Below are 13,470 nucleotides of genomic sequence, written 5' to 3' on the forward strand. Positions count from 1 at the left end.
AAGGTAAATATTTTCGGTTTCTAGTATCCAAAAGCTGGGGGCCAGGATAGGTTTCCCTCCCTCCATCCCCAGCAATATTTATTAATAAAAAGTTGATTGGATATTTTCTTCCACATTTGGCTTTACAGAGCATTCTTCTAGGATCCCATGGTTTTTTTTCCCCTCAGAGATCTCTCAGATCTCCTAACCCCAAACCCAGCTAAAGCAGGTTTTTTTGCAATAACCCTGACCAGTTGTCATTAGGTTGGCCTCTGCTTGAAAACTTCCAGTAGGGAGAAACTAGTCCCTTAAAACCAGGGTCTCTTATTCCCAGATAGTCCTAATTGGAAGATTTTCCTTAAATTGGCCTGAAATCCTTTTCTCTTTATTTCAAACTTTTCTTCTTTAATTACCTATGCTCTTCCTTCTCTATGATTTAAAGTCTTATCTTTTCTTAAATTTCCTGCATGCTGTTATTTCCTCTTTGGTGATTAAATGACATCATGACTTGGACCATCATCTGACTATTCAAGTTCTAGGCTCAACATACTAACTTTGACTTTTTTTTTAAACTAGACACAAGAAAAAAAACCAACAACAGAGAACATCCCCAATCAGTGAAGATTTTCAGAGCTTCCTGGAAGAGATGAAATGATTTGCCCTGGATCACATAGCAGTTAATGTGGCAGAGGTTAGACTAGAACTCATGGCTTTCTGAATTGAGGGCTTGTTCTTTAATTAAGATTTAACTTAAAATTACACTAGTTGCATGTGGGAATGATAGCCTTAGCCTAAGAAAACAAAGCTGGAGCTATTTAATTACTTAGGTCTTCTGAACATTCTAGCCAAAGCCTAGTTTTGACATTTCACAATGAGGTAAGTTTGGACATTAAGAAACCTATTGGTGGACAACCACACACACAGCACTTGGCTCAGCCTCACTGCTTGCCCTACCCCAAAATCATGGGTGGGGTGAGTGTCAGAATTAGGTGTGGAGAGAGGAATACAAAAAGTCACCTTTTCAGTAGTAAATAAGTAGCTTAAGATCACAAGGACAGTTTGAATTAGGGAGAACTTTGATTTCCCTACTCCTGGTTCACTGCTCTGCTCGGCCCCTCATGCTGTCCTACTTCCCAATCTTGCTTGACAAGCTATTCCCATTCCTCCACCATGTAAAATATTTGCATTATTTGCTCCACTGGGGCATTGTGAGGATCAAGTATGTTATCTGTACAGTGCATAATATAAGCTATTCCTAATGCTATTATAATTTATTATTATTATATTATAAATTATATTAAACTATAATTTCCTACTTTCTGAGATACAGAGAACAGAAAGGTAAAATTCAATACCCTCTACCCCTAAGAATCCTAGTCTGGTACAATTAAGAGAATTCCTAGAGGAAGAAAAAAAAAAAAGAATGACTACTCCCATTGCTCCTGGTCTTTTCTGTTTGAAAAGAGAAACTGCAAGTGTGTGTATTTGGATTATTCCCCAGAGCCTAAACATCTAACATATGAGTTCTGTTTAATGAACAGGGCTGGTGCTCTATCCACTGCACCATCTAACATATGGTACGGGCTCTAGCTCTTTCCCACTGTTCAATGTTCTTCACTGGACAGTGTTCTTTCAAAGATGGTCTTGGGCTCCTCCCAATGGGATGATGGGCATATATTTAAGCAGATCACAGGAAGAAGATATTAGGGGGCCTAGGAAGGTGACCAAGTGGCACCAGATAGTCTTGATTGCTTCTGAAAGAGCAGATGCCAGAGCAGCAGGGGGCTGGGGCAGTCACTTCTCTGCGCTGGATTCTGGTCTTATGGTACCTGTTTGCCACTTGAAAGAAGTTAAGACAATGAATGTCTCCCATCTGATTTAACTTAATTCCAACTATGAATGGGGGCAAACCTTCTGGTCTTCTCCCCAACTAGTCTAGAAGTTAGCTTCCTGTTGGGAAGTACAAGATTAATTTAGAATCACAGTTGGGGCTGACATTTCTATACTAGGGTGCAAAAGTTCCCTCACTGAGACCTTATTACAACCTATGAGGCCATTGGGGGCAGCTGGGTGATGCAGTAGATAGAGTCTGGAGTCAGATCTATTTCCCAAGGTCAAATCTGGCCTCAGACACTTAAGAGACACTTGGCAAGTCACTAAAACCTATTTGCCTCTGCTTCCTCATCTGTAAAATGATCAGAAGGAAATGCTCAATCCACTTCAATTTTTCTGCTAAGAAAGTCCCAAAGAGAGGTCACAAAGAACTAGATATAACTGGGATGAGGGAACACTGTGAGGCCATCAGAGAAGCACTGTCCTGATTTTACAGGTCAGTGCACTGGGGCCCAGAGAGGTTCAGCTAACAGCAGGGGCTGAGGCTTGATCCCAGGTCCTTAGTGCCTTCCCTAAAGGCTCAGAACACAGCAGAGGGAAGGGCCTAAGAGAACTCCCAGCTCAAACCAATTCCAGAGACAGGGAAATTGAGGCCTAGAGAGGGGAAGGACTTGTCAGGGACCAGGCATGTTCGGAAGGCACAAATACTCCACTTCTGGGGGGTGCCATAGGAGCTCAATTTGAACAGCTCCCCTAGGCTATCCATGTCTTCTCCTCTGGGGAGACTCCTGCCCAGAAGCTCAACCCTTTTAACATGTGATGGGACTTTCCTTGGCCTGGGGACCCACTCAGGACAACTAAGGCCATAACATTACCTGGGCCTTTAAGGAACAGCAGCTCACATTGAGATGACTTTAAATAGTTTCTAGAATGCTTTCCTCATACTATCCTTCCAAGTATAAAGAATAAAATTATTTCCATTTTACAGATAAAGAAATGGCCTCAGAGAGATTAAAAGTGGTTTTCCCCGAATTACCTAGCTACTACGTAGCAGGACTGGCATCTAGGCACCAAGGTACCAAAGCTGGAGCTCTCTGCATTATGCTACCTTGTATGCCTCCTTGGGCAAGGAGTCTAGCCAAGCCTGAAAAGGCATTTGGCATGTGACCTGGTCTAGACCAGCCATTCTCAAACAGAACAATGTTCTTTCCGGCACCCTGAGAGTTTAAATGTTGGGATTCAGATTCACAGAGGGTTCCTGGCATACCTGCTGAAACTTGTGGCATCCCTTTGAGAAGCACTAGTCTAGTTGACTTAAGGGGAGTATTTAATCTAATTGGTCTCAAGGTACAGCAGAAAAAAACAACACTGGATTCTGGACTCATAAGACCTGGGTTCAAATCCCAGCTCTGCTATTTTTACTACTTGTGGGATCTTGAAAAGCAAAATTATTTCACCTCTCAAGGCCTACTTTCTCACCTATAAAATAAAGTTGAAAATTGGAGGACTTCAGAGATCCTTTTCAGTTCCAAAACTATATCATACTGCTAGTGCAATGCAGGAAAGTCTCAGTGTGAATGCAAATCTTAGCACGGTTTTGGGCTTACCGTATTTAATAAATATTTGAGAAGTAGCTGAAGTAGATGAGGTACATGGTCAGCCTTTACTAGTCTTTGCTGTCATCCTCTTACTCACCTTTTCCTTTCTTAGCAACATTTCTTGAAAAATATGTTGAAAGTCTATAGTTACTGCCTCTCCCTCCCTCAACCCTTGACTATATGGATTCTTATGTCATTATTCAACTGAAACTTCTCTCCGAAGAGAACAATTTCTTAACCCCAAATATCTATTTGCTTTAACTGCCTTTTCTCAATTCTTACCCTTCTGGACCTATGTGCCGCATCTGACATTCTTGACTACTCTCTCCTTCCCCCTCCTGGTCCTTCTACCTCATCTGGCCAATCCTTCTTAGTCCCCTTTGCTGATTCATCCCCCTAACTACGGGTGTTCTCCAAGGTTCTGTCCTTGGCATTCTTTTTCTCTCCTACCTTTACACTTTCTCTTGGTAACCTCATTAGCTCCCATGAAAGCTCTCTCATCTGACCCTTTCTCTCTACTTACCTATCATCCTATTTCTGGCCCTTGTCACATGGATTATTGCAACACCTTCCTCACTGGTCTCCTCAGCTTCATGTTGTTGCCCAAGTCACTTTCCTTAAACACAAATCTGACTACATACTTTCCTTAAGTGACGCCAGTGGCTCCTCATTGCTTTTTAGGATAAAACAAACTCCTTTGCTTAGCTTTTAAAGCCATTCAATACTTGGTTTCAATCCTTTCAGACCCTATACTTTTCTACTATCTCCCCTCCCATAAAAATGTGAGGTTTTTCTGGGTTCCCCAACTCTAACTATCCTATATCTATAATCGATCAACATGTACTAAGGACCTGGTAAGGCACACTGATAAATGCTAGGAATACAATTACAAAGAAGGAAAAGATCCCAACTCACAAATTTACAGTCTAAAGGAGACAAATATAGGGAGGGCACCAGCAGTTGGAAGACTCAGAAAAGGCTTCATACACAGAGGATGCTTGAGCTGTACTGTAAAGGATGCTGCATGTGTGGAGATCTTGGGGGTGGACAGAAGGAAGGAAGAGATTGAGAAAAGGTTAAATCCAGCACTGGAGAGGATAGGTAAGACGAAGTACCATGTGATCGGAGCCTGTCACATCATGCTGCCTTCAGTGCCAAGTAGCTTTAGATTTCTGAACTCTTCCCTAAGATGGGACCTACCATAACTAGAAACAGCAGGTTAGGAAGGAGACAACCAAGACAGCATCTTAAACTTTCAGTAGGGATGCTTAGCTATTTAATGAGTCTCTGTAACCTGGTCCATGTTTCTACTACCTAAAAATGGCCACAATGCTGAACACTAATCTGGCTGATGACTGGAATGGAAGCTGCTGTGGGGACATCTGTCTGGCTCAGTCAGTGCAGGCAGTCACGCTATACTTTAAAAGGAAAAGTTTATTTGTTAAAACAGGCAGCCAAAGAACACTTAGCAAAAAATAGGACAAATGATAACCACAAAAAGCGATGAGCATTACCAGCGCTTATCAAGCTAATTCCTTTTTGAGGACTGTAGCTCTCTGACCCTCAAAGGAACATGAACATCATCCCACTTCTATTATAATAGCTAGAATGCATCAGCCTGTGGAAACAACCTTTCCTTTATTCTAGTACAAGAATTTGGGCTCAGGAATGCCATTTTAGATAGGGGAGAATAGCTGAACAACATGGGTAAGAGGGGAAAAATAACCACAAGGATCTTGGTTTACACCTGGGAGATCAAAAACCAGTGCTTGCAATCTGGGATCGGGAGAATATACACCAATTAATGTGGCCAAGTGGAATGGCATGAGGGCTGCCATGGAAGTCAGATGCCATGTACACACTATGATGTCTCTTCGACAAGCCCCCAATTCCTCACTGGATCTCAGTTTTCTTATCTGTAAATGAGTGTTTTACAAGATAACCCCTCTAGAGTCTTTCTTGCACCAATATTCTATAACATACTGCTAACTGCTAACCTTTTAGACTCAAATTTCATGATATGGGCAGTAATAACATGTATGGATCACTGTGTGTGTACACAGAAGCTCCACACATACAGATTTGGCCTCTGACTCACCAGCTCTCTGGTACTTTGGGATTCCCAGAGATAAAAGGAGAGAAGAGTTGGCTATTTCCATAAATTGATTATATTTAATATAACAGGTGTTGAGTGGAGATGATTAAATGAAGGGAATCTGAAGTGGGTTTGGTTTGAATTTCAGTTCAGTGAGGTGATGGGACAACTTCTTTGGAACTCAGCTTTCTCACCTGTAAAATTCAGGGTTCAGTCTAAATATCTAAAGTCCCCCTTTTTTTCAGTTCTAAATCTATGATGAAGACAATGAGCATGCACTTGGTCCTTGTGCCTCAAATCCCTCATCTGCAAAATGGAGATGTTCTAAGGAAAGCACTTTAAGTCTGAAAGTAAAACAGACACAGTGGCAGGATCAGTATTATTATTAACTACTGGAGAAGAGGCCATGGCAATAATTGGTCTTAACTAATTCCCTTTCTCAACTTAGGAAATGTGCCCATGAAATGAGATCTGCAGATAGTTTCAATTGGCTCCCTAGAGACTGAGAAAGGTTCAGCTGCAGCTGCTGTAATTAGCAAAGAATTGGCTCAGGGGGAAAGGCTGTGATCTTATTGAAGGTGCCTCAGAGAGGAAGGCCTTTGGGGCCTAATGCCACTAGACAGACATCCCAATGCTATTCCTAGCAAGGGGCTAAAGGTGACCAGCTATTATGGAGAATGGGCAGCTCATGGTCTTCAGGGAGAAAGATAAACTAACAAACTTTTGCCTATAATGAGTCAGGAGACTAGGACACAGCAGGACAGTGAGCACCCACAGGTGCTTTTGGGGCTGGAAACAATCAGCCAAGTTCCTTTCAACTTGTTGGCTATAATTGCTAATGGGCTTTGGGATCTCTCTGTGCAAAGGGGCTATAGAATATGTTAGTGAGGTTCCATGGGAGAATGATTACACTTAGGCTGATCTGGCCAAACAAATGAGAATTAGAAAATGTCTCCCCACAGTCCCTGAAGATTAAGAACAGTGCACGTTTATATGGCAATTTACGGTTTGGAAAGCACTCTCCTCACAAGACCTGAAACAAGGAAAATGGCCAGCCCACAGTTATTAAGTTGGTATTCAGCAGAGAAAGGATCTGAACTGAGGTCTTTTGACTAAGCTCAGCATACCCCAGTGCCCCACAACAGCGGCAAACATTTACATTTTTCATAGATGCAGATCTCCTTTGATCTTCACATTAGTTCTGTGACAGAGGAATAATGAAAGTATTATGATCATCTTCCTATGTGCAGAGAAGGGAAGTGTTCTTCTGTTTTTGTTAAATTCTGTTCAAGTCCAACTTAAATGCCAAGTCCTGGAGCTTCAAGAAGCGAGGGGCTGCAGGGGAGCATAACTCTTCAGTATTCTCCTCCACAACAGCCAGAGATTGCCAACAGAGAAATGGGCAAAACAAAACCACTAACATAATGAACATGTTATGGATGAAGAGATACAGAGGTAGAAATGCCAGGAGAAAAATATATATCAAGTATCCTCAACACAAGTACTAGATATGAAACTAGAACTTTCCAAAACTCTGTAATATGGATAATGACCAATTAAGGGACTGGAGTGAATGAAACTAAATGGGCGTCATCTTAAGCCTTCCTTAATGACCTGGCTAATAATACAACTTTTTTCTTAAACCATATTTATATAAATCTTCTATCATGGAAACTTTTACAGTATAATAGTTAACCTGTATTTGTCTCATCACATCTCAGCTTTGCTAATCTCTGAGCTTCAGGAGAGCAATGATTGTTATTTTATATAACAAATTTTAAGGTCCACTGTTCCTTTCATTATATTAAGGTATCATACCTATGATACTTCCCTCTCCCTCCACATTTTCCTCATGTTAATATGGAACCTTCAATTTTCAATCACTATCACTTCTTCCTTCAAAATTCACTTCACTCATTTTCATTTCTTACCCCAAGAATTCTGGAGTCAGAAATGGCCCCTTGAACCATCTCCCCTCTCCTCTCCCTCCCCCCAGATGTCTGCCTTTCACCCCCAACCTTACTCTAATTGTTATACTCTGCTCTGTGGACGCTCTCCATTTATTATAGAAGTTTTGAGGGCTATCTCCAGTCATCCTGATCTCTATCTGGCCTCTGGACCTAGGGAAAGTGAGGCAGGTGACCTTATACAGCCCTGATATCTTCAGTTAAATCCAAATCAGGATTGGCTCTGTGGCTCCCCAAGGACAAAGACAAGGGGGGTTGGAGGGCAGGGAAGGGGTGTCAGAAGATCTGTCTAGTTCCAAGTTCCTGTTGTATTATGGATGGTGGCAATGAATTCTACTGAACAATAGTAATTTTCCTAATACTTCTTTGCATGTGCTGTTCTGTCTGCTCAAAACTTTTAACTATATTCACTTGCATACAGTGCTTGGTAAAACCTTCAAGTGCTTTCCATGTTAACCGTGAACTAGGTTATATACTACTAATTTTCTTGATCCTCAGTTTCTTCATCTGCAAGGAGTAGCCAAATAATTTGTCCCTAGTCTAGTGCCATGCTCAAATCCCAGTTCAATGCTCCTGACTCAAAGTCCAGTGCCCATTCCCACTACACCACACCGTTTCAATGGACCAAGTCTGACTTCCCTAGTATGGTATTCAAAACTCTTCACGATCTGGGCTCAACCTACTAATATAAACCAATGCCTTATGTCTTCCTTACATGTAAGTCTCTACTCCAGCTAAACTGGTTTCTCTGATTCCAAACATTCTTACTTGTTGTGCTTTGTTTATACTCTTCAGTTAAAACTTGAAGGAGGAAGAAGACGACATTTCTAACTCAAATACCACTACTTTCAGGAAGTCTTCATTGACTTCCACAGTCTGCAAGAATCTTTCTTCTTCTCTGATCTATGATCTTGCCTGTTCAAAAAGCATATTGCCCTGTATGGTCTTTTATTAAAGTCTTGTTTTGTCCACTGAAGATAAGTCAAAGATTATGTTTTAATTTTGTGCTCCCAGGAGCTGGCAAGAATCTTTGAAATCACCTAGTTTACTATCTATATTCTCCATATCATATCTTACAGAGTAAAGTCCCAACTTCTGCTTGAATATTTATCCCTCAGGTATCATAACAAACTCATTACTCACAGAAAAAACTCAATTGTTAAATAATACTAATTATCAGAAAAATTTCCCCTTTACACTGACAAAACAATAATGATAATAATAGTAAATAGGTTTATGTAGTGTTAAAGATTATTCAAGGTTTATATACTTTATCTCATTTGTTCTAACAATCCTGAAAGGTGCCATTATTATCCTTAATTAAGATGAGGGAAATGACTTGACTAGGTTAACACAAGCTATTAAGTATCTGAGGTAGGATTTGATTTCAGGTTTTCCTGATTTCAAGTCAGACATCTCTCTGTCACAACTGCTGTCTAGTTGGAATTTTTCTTCATGGTGCATTCACATCCACAGCTTTTAATTTAAACATAGTAAATATTCTGTTAGTATTTCCTGAGACTTAAAAGTGATGCCCAAGCTTACAGAAGTACCAAGTCACAGTGTTGAGTTCCTCAAATAACCCCCAGAAAATATAGTGGAAATGTGCGGCCAATAAAGCAGTTCCTTCAACCACTAACTTATATATTTATATTGCACTTCTTACACACTACTACACTGATCCTTAATGGTACCCTGGAGAACATTAAGTGTTATTATGCCCTTTTTACAGATGAGGAAACTTAAGACTCCAGAAGCAAAAGGAACTGCTCCAAATCCTAAGTGGCATAGGTAGGTTTGAAAGATAGGTCTTCCAAATTCAAATGCAATGTAACTCTTTCTACAATACCATGCTGCTGCACCAATATGTAAGGAAAGAAGATGATCACAGAAGGCATAATGAACAATTCTGAATTTTATAAACACAAAACCAATGTAGTTAAAATTAGAAGGGAAGTATAGGTAACTTGGGGGAGGGGAAGAATCTCTGCACTAAAGTTTTTCTGATAAAGGTTCATTTCCAAGATATATGAGGAACTAATTTAAAAATTTAAGAATAATTAGAGAAATACAAATTAAAAATTGGCAAAGTTGATTAAAAAAAAAAAGGAAAACAACAAATGTTAGAGGGTTTGTGGGAAAACAGGTTCATTCAAGGACTGGTGATGAAGCTATAAACTGGGTTTAGCCAATCTGAAAAGCATTTTAGAACCATGCCTCCCTCTTCCCCCATTCTCTTTTTCCTATTACTAAATCCAATGATACTACTACCAAATTTAAAATCTAAAGTAGTGAAGAGGAAAAGAACCTATATGTACAAAAATTATTCATAGTACCTTTTTTATGGTGGCAAAGAAAAAAAATGAGGTGGTCATTACTGGCACATGATTGTAACATTATTGCACAGCACGGGAAATGATTAAGGAGGGGCAGCTAGGTGGTGCACTAGACAGAGCACTGGCCCTGAAGTCAGGAAGACCTGAGTTTAAATCTGGTGTCAGATACTTAACCCGGTTTAGCTGTGTGACCCTGGGCAAGTCACTTAATCCCAAATGCCTCAGGGGGGAAAAAAGATTAAAGATATGGCTTTGAGAAACCACCTGGGAAGACTTGTAAGAATTGGTGTAGATGTATATAATCTATAGCAGATTGCTGTCAGGTGGGGGTAAGAGAGGAAAGAGAAAAATTGGATCTCATTCTTACAGAGGTGAATACTATCTTTACATATATTTGGAGAAATACTATAAACCTCTCTCTTAAAAAAAAAAAAAAGCCAAACAAAACAAAAACAAAAAAAGCTGATGTGAACTGACATGAGCAGAACCAGAATATAACACTGTAAAGACAAAACTTTGGCACGAATTTGTTTTGCTTGGCTTATACAGTGGTTCTGTTCCTATGCAAGGTTCTGTTTTTTTTCAAATAGAAGTGGGGGGATGGACAAGAGAACAGATTTTTTGGGGAAAAAAAAAGTTAAGAAAGAAAACTCTAAACTAGGAGATAGGAGTTGGGTTCTACTATTGCCTTGGCTTTTTTTTTTTTTCTGAGACAATTGAGGTTAAGTGACTTGCCCAGGGTCACACAGCTAGGAAGTATTAGTGTCTGAGGCCACATTAGGTCTTCCTGACTTCAGGGTTGGTGCTCTATCCACCACCTAGCTGCCTCTTGCCTTGGCTTGTAATAAGTTGAGTGACCCTCCTACTAATCCTACTAATTTCCCCACTTTGGAAAACTAAACAAGAGTTGACTAGACAGATTATCTCTAATGATGACTGACATCTATATATTTTACGTTCTTGATATCTGATCAGATTTGACATTCTGAAACGATGGCCATTGCATAAAGGCAATTAGAGGATTTCCTAGTATCCCTCTTACAGGCCTACCAACTTCTGTCTTATTTTTCTGGCTGGCACGAATTAAAAATAGCATCCTATGATGTGCAATGAAAGTAGCTCTAAGGAGATTTTTTTTTTAAACAGCAGGCAATCATGGTTCCAACTTATTACATAAGGGTATAAAAGATGAATGACAGAAATATCATTCTGACAGAACCAAAGCCTGCTCCCCAAGCCCTGTCCACATGATAGGACACCACATTGTTCATTTTCAGCTCACTCCCACCCTTACAAAAAGGATGACATACTCTTGAATTATAATAGTGTACATGCACATGCAAATGTCAACATGATCATCTATCACTTAAAAGACAAACTGTTTACAAATAGGGACAACAAACATTAAAGTACAAATCCTATCCAAAAGCACAGGATATAAAAGCCAGACTAGAGACTATCTAAAGGGGTGAGAAGGGATAGGTGGCCACAAGGGAGTATGAAAATATACAAAGCTGGCCCGAACTTAACATTGGAGAATAGACTAATGTGGGAACTTAAGAATTGAGGATTGACTTTCATTCCTGAAGATGTGATGACAGAAAGAATAATAAATTGAGTGAGAGTCAAGAAACCTGGATTCAAACCTTTTTACTTTATTAGCTCAGAATGTCACTTCCCTTTTCTGGGTTACAGTTTCCTCATCTGAAAAATGAGATTAGTCATATTTATATCTATATCACAAAGATGTTAGGCTCAAATGCATGTAAATGCTTTATAAACAGAAAGTTCTATATAAATTAGCTATTTTGTGTGATCATCTTGGAAAGCAGTCAACTATATGATTTTTTGATATTCTTTCTAGTCCTAATATCTGATGTTTTGAAATCCCTTTCCAGCTGTAACAGGCTATAATTTTAGGATTCTAAAATCCGGAAAACCATTGCCCTCTACAATGGAAGGTTATTTAAGAAAGCATGGAAGTGACTGCTAAAGAAGAAAACCCCCTACAACACTTGGTAAAGTTGGTGCTCCCAGGTGTCACCACAAGCTCCCCAACTCCCTCAAAATAAGAACAGTTGATTCCTCAGCAACAGAACAGGGAATCCAGAGTTCACAGCTGAAGACCTTTGTATTATTCTGGTTCCTTTCACCAGAGAATGTTAAAGTATGATTACTGCCCAGAAAATAGTCTCCCCAGGGCTGGGGGTATCTGGAGAAAAAAGTCAAATTGTTTTTCTCCTCTTTCCTCATTCTCTTTAGGTGCACTTGAGGTAAGAGAGGAAGCCTCAGAGCCTCTAAGGGCCACATGCTGCCTCAGCATAGGCAAACACACCTGTTTTGCAGACTTTGATGATGGCTAATGTACCAAGGGAGACAATAATGAGAAAGGGCCACTATTAAGCATGAGTTGCCCAACCTGGACGGGGAGTCAGAAGCCCTGGGCTCTACCTCCATTAAGGCCTTAAAAAAATATCCGAAGGGAGATGGATTGTGACCTGATTTTGAAGAATAAATGTTAAGTGGAGGCTAGGTGGGAAGAAAGCAGAAAGCAAAGGTGCTTTTCAGGGGATGGTGAACAGACCAGCCTAGCTTGGGAAGAGGTTTCATGTTACAAAGCAGGGGGCCACAGACTTTAACTAAGACTGAATCACAGGATTGGACAAGGTTGGAAAGCTGCAAGAGTTTGGTGAACTGCAAAGAGCTGTAAACTATAAATCTGGGGAGCCGGTTTCTGCCACTGACACTGGATAAACTCAGCTAAACCACTTCCCCTTCTGTAAGCATTAGTATCTCCACTAACAAGGGGAGGGTGCCAGTCCCAAGAGTTCTCGCTAAAGTGGGATAGAAAAGCTCTTGCAAAGCTTTAGACAAAACTCCTTAGCTCCAGTTTTTCTAGCCTTGATTAGTTATTCAAACTCAACAGCATGAGTGTTAAAGTTAATGTCAAGTCACAATTATAGGATTCTGGTGGAATAACCCTTTCACATTATCTAGTCCAGGGGTTCTCAAACTACGGCCTGTGGGCAGGTGCAGCTCGCTGAGACGTTTATGCTGCCCACTGGGTTATGGCAAATGGGCTGAGAGAGTGTGAGCTTTTGTTTTTACTATAGTCCGGCCTCCAACAGTCTGAGGAACAGTGAACTGGCCCCTATTTAAATAGTTTGAGGACCACTGGTCTAGTCCAATCTTCAAACTCATTTTACAGATAAGGAAACTGTAGCTCACAAATCTGCCTACGATTTTTTGAGGCATGGAATATTTTTGAATTGTACTGGTAGCCACATGTAAATTTTAGTTTATTTTACTTTTACAAATTAGTTTTATTTCTTAATTTTAGTCTAGAGAGTAGAGCTAGTCCCTAAAAGGGGAAAAAAAAAGCTAGCTAGTTGCTAGTTTGGGTGTGGCTTATTCATAGTCCTCTACATTCAGGATAGCTGCCTGCCCCACATTAACCTTGGCTCATTAGAACCAGTCATCCCAACTGGTTACTAACAACAAAGAATTCTTCACTTGTGACCATTGGTTCTTTTTCTGCCTGGTGCAAGCTGGATTTTTCTGGTAAGATGTTGATAAAATCTGCCAAAATCTGAAAGCACTACACACCCATTTGCAGTCTTGGACTTGCCTCCTAGGACATGTCTTGGACATGTTAAGAACAT

The 13,470-nt window shown here is 40.3% G+C and overlaps 1 protein-coding gene and 1 long non-coding RNA gene across 3 annotated transcripts in view; one reads left to right on the forward strand and one right to left on the reverse strand.

The window, feature by feature from the left end:
- Positions 1 to 1,134, forward strand: part of LOC141557649 (uncharacterized) — a 92,961-nt gene extending 91,827 nt beyond the window's left edge. For both annotated transcript variants that reach the window (XR_012486854.1, XR_012486857.1), the window contains one exon: positions 556 to 1,134. This is a non-coding gene — a long non-coding RNA (uncharacterized LOC141557649). The remainder of the gene's footprint in view (positions 1 to 555) is intronic.
- STK35 (serine/threonine kinase 35) overlaps positions 1 to 13,470 on the reverse strand; it is a 48,074-nt gene that overhangs the window by 7,702 nt on the left and 26,902 nt on the right. The window lies entirely within an intron of this gene.

Source organism: Sminthopsis crassicaudata, chromosome 2 (assembly GCF_048593235.1).
Source record: "Sminthopsis crassicaudata isolate SCR6 chromosome 2, ASM4859323v1, whole genome shotgun sequence".
Classification (NCBI taxonomy): Eukaryota; Metazoa; Chordata; class Mammalia; order Dasyuromorphia; family Dasyuridae; genus Sminthopsis; species Sminthopsis crassicaudata.